Genomic DNA, 6,899 nt, shown 5'->3' on the forward strand with positions numbered 1-6,899 from the left:
ACCCTAGATAAGATATAAAATATGTTATTAGTGACAATACTTAACATTATAAGAGCAGTAAAATTAAATTTGAAGGATTCCATTCAAACATAATTATGCATCTAAAAATGAAATGTTATTTAGCTATATGCATATTTACATAACCTTATTTGAAAGAACAGAGAATTCAGCTTTGCTGCAATAAAGATCACATTCCCAATATAAACATAATGCATTATTATCTACTTGTCCCTAACATCTGTGCAAAGTAGTTCAAACAGCCTGAAAAATATAAATTTGCCATCAAGCTGACTAGAATCTGGAGGAATTTATTCTGGTGTATTTGTGCTTAAGTCACAGGTAAGTTCACAGTATATAGAAAATTCTATGACAGGTTGTAGTTACATATTTACACATGGTTGAAAAATTCTAAGTTCTATACACTCATACATAAACCATATTTTTTTTTTTTTTTCAGAAAAATTCGTATTTTTTATAATTTCTAGAACTTTTCGTAATGACCATGATAATATTGTTAAAATAGTACAACTTTTTCACAAAGACTACGAACATTTCGGAATTCATTCAAGCTTTGGTATTGTGACTTTCTTTTGGCAGGTTGGAGCTGTAGAGTGCCATTGAGTCCTATAGAAGGCTTCCAAAATCATGCATTGAAGTTTCAAAGCCAGAAAGGTTTTTGCACCGTTTATGATAATTTGGATACGAAAATGTTGTGACTTTCGGATCATAACCACAATATTTGCAGAAATATAAAAGATAATCAGAAATGATTGTGGTTACTCCTAATTTTTTCCAGTCGTGCTTTTAATTGGCGAAAGATTGTGGTTTCATGAATGGGCCCCTAATTATAGATTTTCGTATCCCAATAGACTTGGATACTATTCTTGTTCAAGAAATCACCCAAGCCCCTCTTAAAGACATTAACAGAATCTGCCAATACAACATCACTAGGAAGGGCATTTCCCATTTCCCATTTTCTGGTGTGCTGATTGTTTTTTTTTTTATATATTCTTTATTTTTGCATTTCAACTTTAAGGAGGGGATACAGAAAGAAAGAGGGAGGGGGGAAGGGGGTTGCATTGATCATTAACATTCATATTCATTTAATCCTAGACTAACAGCAGGTTCTTGCTATTCTATGGTGTTGTCTTCTGGTCAGTTGTTGTAGTACAGCCTTATAAAAATTCTTAACACATATATTAACAAAGGTGATCTTGTTAAGCAGTTTTAGAGGTTTTTAGAGTAAGAAAGGGTGTCTTAGTGCATGTTGTTGGGGGGTATGTGGTTCATTGATACCTTATTGGTCTATTTTTTTCAGAAATTCTAACCATGGTGACCAATTTTTACGGTAAGTATGACTATTGTTGTGTATTAGTAGAGATAACTCTTCCATTTTCCTAATTTCTTCTATTTTTGTTAGCCATTCTTTGATTGTTGGGGAGGAGGATGACTTCCATTTCTGGGGAATCAGCGATTTTGCTGCCTGCAAAAGGTGTAAGGTAAGTGGGTCTGATAATGTGTCATTTTTTTCTGGTAGGATATATAGTAATATAGTGGGTGCGTTATCTATTGTGATGGATTGCTGTGTGACTTTTTGTATTACATCTAGTATTTCCTTCCAAAAATGTGTCAGTTCTGAGCACGTGAGCCAGATGTGAGTGTGTGTACCCTCTAATTTGTTGCATCTCCAGCAAAGTGGAGAGCTATTGGGATAAATTCTATGTAGTTTAGCTGGCGTGTAGTGCCATCTAGTTAGTAACTTGTAGATTGCTTCATTAGTTCTAACAGCTCTTGATGCTTTGTAGGTTAATTTGAAGATCTTGCCCCATAAGTTTGGTGAAATTTCTATGTTCAGTTCTTTTTCCCACGCTTTGCAGTGGGGTAGTTGGTTTGTTGTTGGGATATCAGTTAGAGTTTTGTAGGCCCTAGATAGTGGTTTATCTACTCTGGTGTTTAAATTAGTAGATTCTAGGATTTTTTCCCAGGGAGTTAGTACTCTGTTCCAATGTTTGTTTTTATGTGTGTGTATAAATGTGTGTAACTGATTGTAATTCCAGGCATCTCTGGGGTGTGTGCCCCATCTTTTTTGTATTTCTGCTAAAGAAATTACCTTATTTTCTTTTACAAAATCGCTGATTCTAGTGATCCTCTCTCCCCAGTTGCTCCATCTGGAAAAGGATCCTGGTTCCATACTGGGTTTGAAGTCTGCGTTGTACATCAGTGGCTGTAGTACATGAGGGTAAGTTGATAAGTTATAGACTTCTTTACTTTTGTGCCAGACCTTCAGTGTAGCCTCAATCAAAGGGTGGTTATCTATATCTTGTATTAATTTTTCTTTTGTTTTCCATAGAAGATTTTCTATGGGAATGGGCACGAACCCTTGTTCTAGCGTACACCAGTCTTTTTTCCCTTTTTTTGTTTTCCAGTCTAGTATTCGTACCAGGTGTGAGGAGATGTAGTACATATATACATTGGGGAGGGCAATTCCCCCTTTGTCTTTTGGTAGGGTTAGTAAACTGTACTTAAGTCTTGGGTTGGAACCTCCCCATATGAACCTTGTAATCATAGATTTTATGTTTGAGAAATAAGCCATAGGTATGTGTATTGGTAAGACTTGTAGTAAATATAACACTTTGGGGATTAGCATCATCTTAGTAGCCTGTACTCTCCCAAACCAAGACAGCTGCATTTTGTTCCAGTTTTTTAACATGTTTTGTATTGATGATATCATGGGGATATAGTTATCCTGGTATAGGTTTCCTAGATCTGAGGTAATTGTGATTCCCAGGTATTTAATACCTCTGTTCGCCCATTGGAAAGAGAAGCTTTGTTTTAGATATTGGATATTGACATTTAAAATTTCGGATTTTGAGTAGTTAACTTTGAAATTGGATAAGTCCCCATACGTTTTGAGTAAGGCAACTATATTAGGTAAGGAGATAACAGACTTTGTTATGAACATGAGCAGATCGTCTGCAAATGCTGCATATTTGTATTCTTTCCCTTTAATGGCTAACCCAGATATATTTTGGTTGTCTCTTATGTGATTTAAAAGAGTTTCCATGACTAGGATAAAGAGGGTTGGTGAGAGGGGGCAGCCCTGTCTAGTACCGTTATAGATCTGGACTTTGGGAGACAGTGTTCCATTAACCCTTATTCTTGCAGATGGATTTTGGTATAGTGCTAGTATCCTACTTCTAGTTATTTGACCTAGTCCGAAGCCTGCTAGAGTTCTCTCGAGGTATTCCCACGAGACCCTATCAAAGGCCTTCTCAGCGTCAGTTGTAAGTATTAATGCTGGGATTCGCCTTGTTTTGGCGTGATGAATCAGTGATATTATCTTGGCTGTGTTGTCCCTTCCTTCCCTTCCAGGTACGAAACCGGATTGGTCCGGATGGATCAAGAGGGGTAGGTATTGTTTGATTCTATTACCAATTATTTTAGCATAAAGTTTCATGTCTATATTTATTAAAGATATGGGTCTGTAACTGGCACATTGCTGGGGGTCTTTCCCAGGTTTCGGGATAATTGTTATGTGGGCTTCTTGGGCTTGGGGATGAAATCCATTGTCTGGTGTAATGGAGTTGAAGTATTTCAACAGTAATGGGCTAAGTTCTTTTTTGAAGCATTTATAATATAGTGCTGTATAGCCGTCCGGTCCGGGACTTTTCCCAGCTGGAAGGCTATCTATGCTTTTCTCAATTTCTTCAAGGGTGAAAGGAGCATCTATTAGTTGGCTATCTTCTATAGCGAGCTGTTTAAGTTTAGCACTATTTATGAACTCGTCTATTCTTTTCTTATTGCGTGCTGTATTGGTTTGTTCCTTTATTTTGTATAATTGTTGATAATAGTCTTTTAAAGCTAACGCTATACCTTTAGTGTCGTGGTATAGTGTGCTGTTTCCGTTTTTGATTGCAGTAATATGTGTTTGGGGCTGTATTTTTTTGAGTATGTTTGCAAAGTGTTTATTGCATTTATCCCCTAGTTCATAGAACTTTTGCTTGCTTCTCATGTATGCTTGGTATGTCTTTTGGTCTAACAGTGCTTTTAGTTGTAGTCTCTTATTCTCAAGTTTCAGGAAGTTATGTTGGGATTGGGTTGCTTTATGTATTTGTTCTAGTGTAGAAATTTCTTTTATTAACCTATTAATTTCCTTATTTTTTTCTTTTTTCAGGTTGCTCCCTATCGCTATGAGTTGGCCACGCAGGACACACTTTACGGTTTCCCAAATCGTGCATGGAGAGATTGTGTTGGACGTGTTGTCTTGTACTGTTTGGCTAATGCATGTCCTAATCTGTTCTTTTACCTGTTCTTTATGTAAAAGGTAGTCGTTCATCCTCCAGGTGAACTCGGATTTGATGGTATTGGGAATAATAAACTTTATTGATATAGGTGCATGGTCTGATAGTATAGAATTACCAATGTTAGCATTTGAGAATAAATGTAACCTATGTTGTGATGCTAATATGTAATCAATTCTTGAATAAACTGAGTGTGTTTTGGAAAAGTGTGTAAAGTCTCTTCCTGTGGGGTTTTGAGCTCTCCATATATCTATTACTCGCATATCAGAAAACATTTTTTTAACTTCTTTTAACCCTTTATATGATATGTTACTTTTACCCGAGGAGGAATCAGTCAGTGGGTTCAGCACTAGGTTGAAATCCCCCCCTAGGATAATTAGACCTTCTTTGAAATTTTCTAGGGATTTCATAAACTGTTTCAGGTAAGTAATTTGTCCGTTGTTGGGTACATATACATTTGCCAGGGTGCATACCAGTTCTCCAATGTAACATTTAACTAGCAGGAATCTTCCCTCTTTGTCTGCTAATGTTGCTATATGTTTATAGGGTAAGGGTGTGCTGATTGTTTTTATAGGAAAAAAAACATCCCCCATCTGCCTATAATCCCCTCTAATGTACTTGTACAGAGTAATCATGTCCCCTCGCAAGTGCAATCACCTTCTTTCCAGAGAAAACAACTTCTACCTTGACAGTCTAACATGATCATGAGTTTAAATCTTCCATTCCTTTTATCAGTTTATCAGTTGCAGGTTTTTACACTTTCTCCAGCTCATTAATATGTGTACTGGGTCCACTTTTGTTTAACTTGTTCATAAATGACTTAGGGGAGGGTATGATAAGTAATGTATCAGTGTTTGCAGATGACACAAAACTCTGCAGACCAGTCAATTCTATCCAGGATCTGGCATCCTTGCAGCAGGATCTTGACCAACTGGCAATCTGGGCGGCTAAGTGGCAGATGAGATTTAATGTGGATAAATGTTAGGTCATGCACCTGGGATGTAAAAATATGCAAGCCACTTATACCCTTAATGGGACTGCACTAGGCAAATCCATAATGGAGAAGGACCTTGGAGTCCTTGTTTCGCGAAACAATCCGCCAATGGCGAAACAAGGAAATTCGTTGGAATCCATGCCTGGCGAAACATTTCGCCCATCACTAAAAAGGAGACAATATGTTTAGATGCTACTTGGAAATGATCAAAAAATATTTTTATACACATCACAATAGGGGCCAGTGTATAATACTAGCAACAAATGAGGCTTCATATCCACTAGCTCTTTCTTTAAATAGCTGTAAAAAGAAAGAGAGAGTTCTCTTATCTATGTCACCCAGTGCTGACACACATTTTTTTCAGTGATTTTCACCTTTGTAATTCTATTACTGAAGAATTTTCCCTTATTCAGGTTTTCTACTGGGCAAAAAATAACTTCCTCCTTTTATGGTCTTCATATTAATCAATCAATGTCCTTTTGATTTATGCTCAAAATTGTGGAACTAATGAAAGAAAATCACTAAAAGAAATGCTTGTAATGGTTACGGATTACTTGCAAAAGACAAGCATTTTTCTGCTTAACTAGGCATGCTCTTTCTTCATCATTCGTTATCAAAAGAGCAATTATATACAGAAATTCATACTCATAAATAATGTGTATGATTCCAAGATCTTGAACATTCAAAATACCTAAGCTCATATTCAGAAACTCCTCATAATGCTGTTCTCTGTGGTTTAACTAAAGTGCAGGCAGACCTCGCAGCCGCAGGGGGTAGGCAGGAGGGGGTTGGTAGTAGATAATTTGTGATTTTGCCTGCAAACCATGATGCAAATCACTCCCCTTGTGTCAGCCACAATTTCTTGCAGGGGGGGGGGAAATAAAATATAAATAAAATTTACGTTTACCATACGTTTTTGCTCTATATTCAGGTTTCCATGCCATGTGTAAGAAATTGCTCATCTTGGGTGCCATTATTTGTGATATATTTATATGTGTGTTTGTGTCTCTATACATATTTATGTGTATGAGTATGGGGGGAGTTCTACTGATTACTATAAACCAGTTGTTCAAGTTACACCCGAAGCCAAATCTCCATATCAAAGGGTTTTTCTGTGGATGATGGTGGGACAGTACGTCTGTGAGAAGCCATAAAACTCAACAGTTACTGAACAATGGGCAAGGTGTGGTTTTTATCAACCCCATCTGATCAGTTGGTATGCAGGGGGCAGTGGCTGAAAGGTGTATAAATGTGGGCTGGACAGTGGACAAGGGAAGAACCTGGGGGGGGAAGAACCTGGGAGGAACAACCTGGGGAGAACTGCATCAGAAGTGACTGGGCAGGATGTGAGACAGACCAGAGGTGGCCATGGCTAGAGAAAAGGAACCAGACCACCATGTTCTGTGTTTGTCGGTAGCTATAATGTAGATTTTGTCATTAATCTGTTAATGTAAATATATTGTGTTGTGTTAACTAATCTTTTAATTGTAACAATCCATTGATTTGCTACTCAATATATTCATTTTAATATACACTTATTGGTGTGGGTTATTTGTCTGCTTCTCAAAAGAACCGGAACCCTAGTAAGAGGGCTGATTATTAAT

At 37.2% G+C, this 6,899-nt stretch overlaps 1 long non-coding RNA gene across 3 annotated transcripts; it reads left to right on the forward strand.

Moving 5' to 3' along the window:
- The first annotated feature begins 1,077 nt into the window (after window positions 1–1,077).
- LOC116407670 lies at window positions 1,078–4,487 on the forward strand. Of its 3 annotated transcripts, XR_004220486.1 has the most exons (5): window positions 1,078–1,348; window positions 1,421–1,499; window positions 2,160–2,239; window positions 3,373–3,408; window positions 4,175–4,487. It is a non-coding gene; the product is annotated as an uncharacterized LOC116407670 (long non-coding RNA). The 3 variants fall into 3 exon arrangements; XR_004220485.1 differs by having other exon boundaries at window positions 1,078–1,499; XR_004220487.1 differs by lacking the exon at window positions 3,373–3,408 and having other exon boundaries at window positions 1,078–1,499.
- Window positions 4,488–6,899: the final 2,412 nt, after the last annotated feature.

This window comes from Xenopus tropicalis, chromosome 9, assembly GCF_000004195.4.
Source record: "Xenopus tropicalis strain Nigerian chromosome 9, UCB_Xtro_10.0, whole genome shotgun sequence".
Taxonomy (NCBI): domain Eukaryota; kingdom Metazoa; phylum Chordata; class Amphibia; order Anura; family Pipidae; genus Xenopus; species Xenopus tropicalis.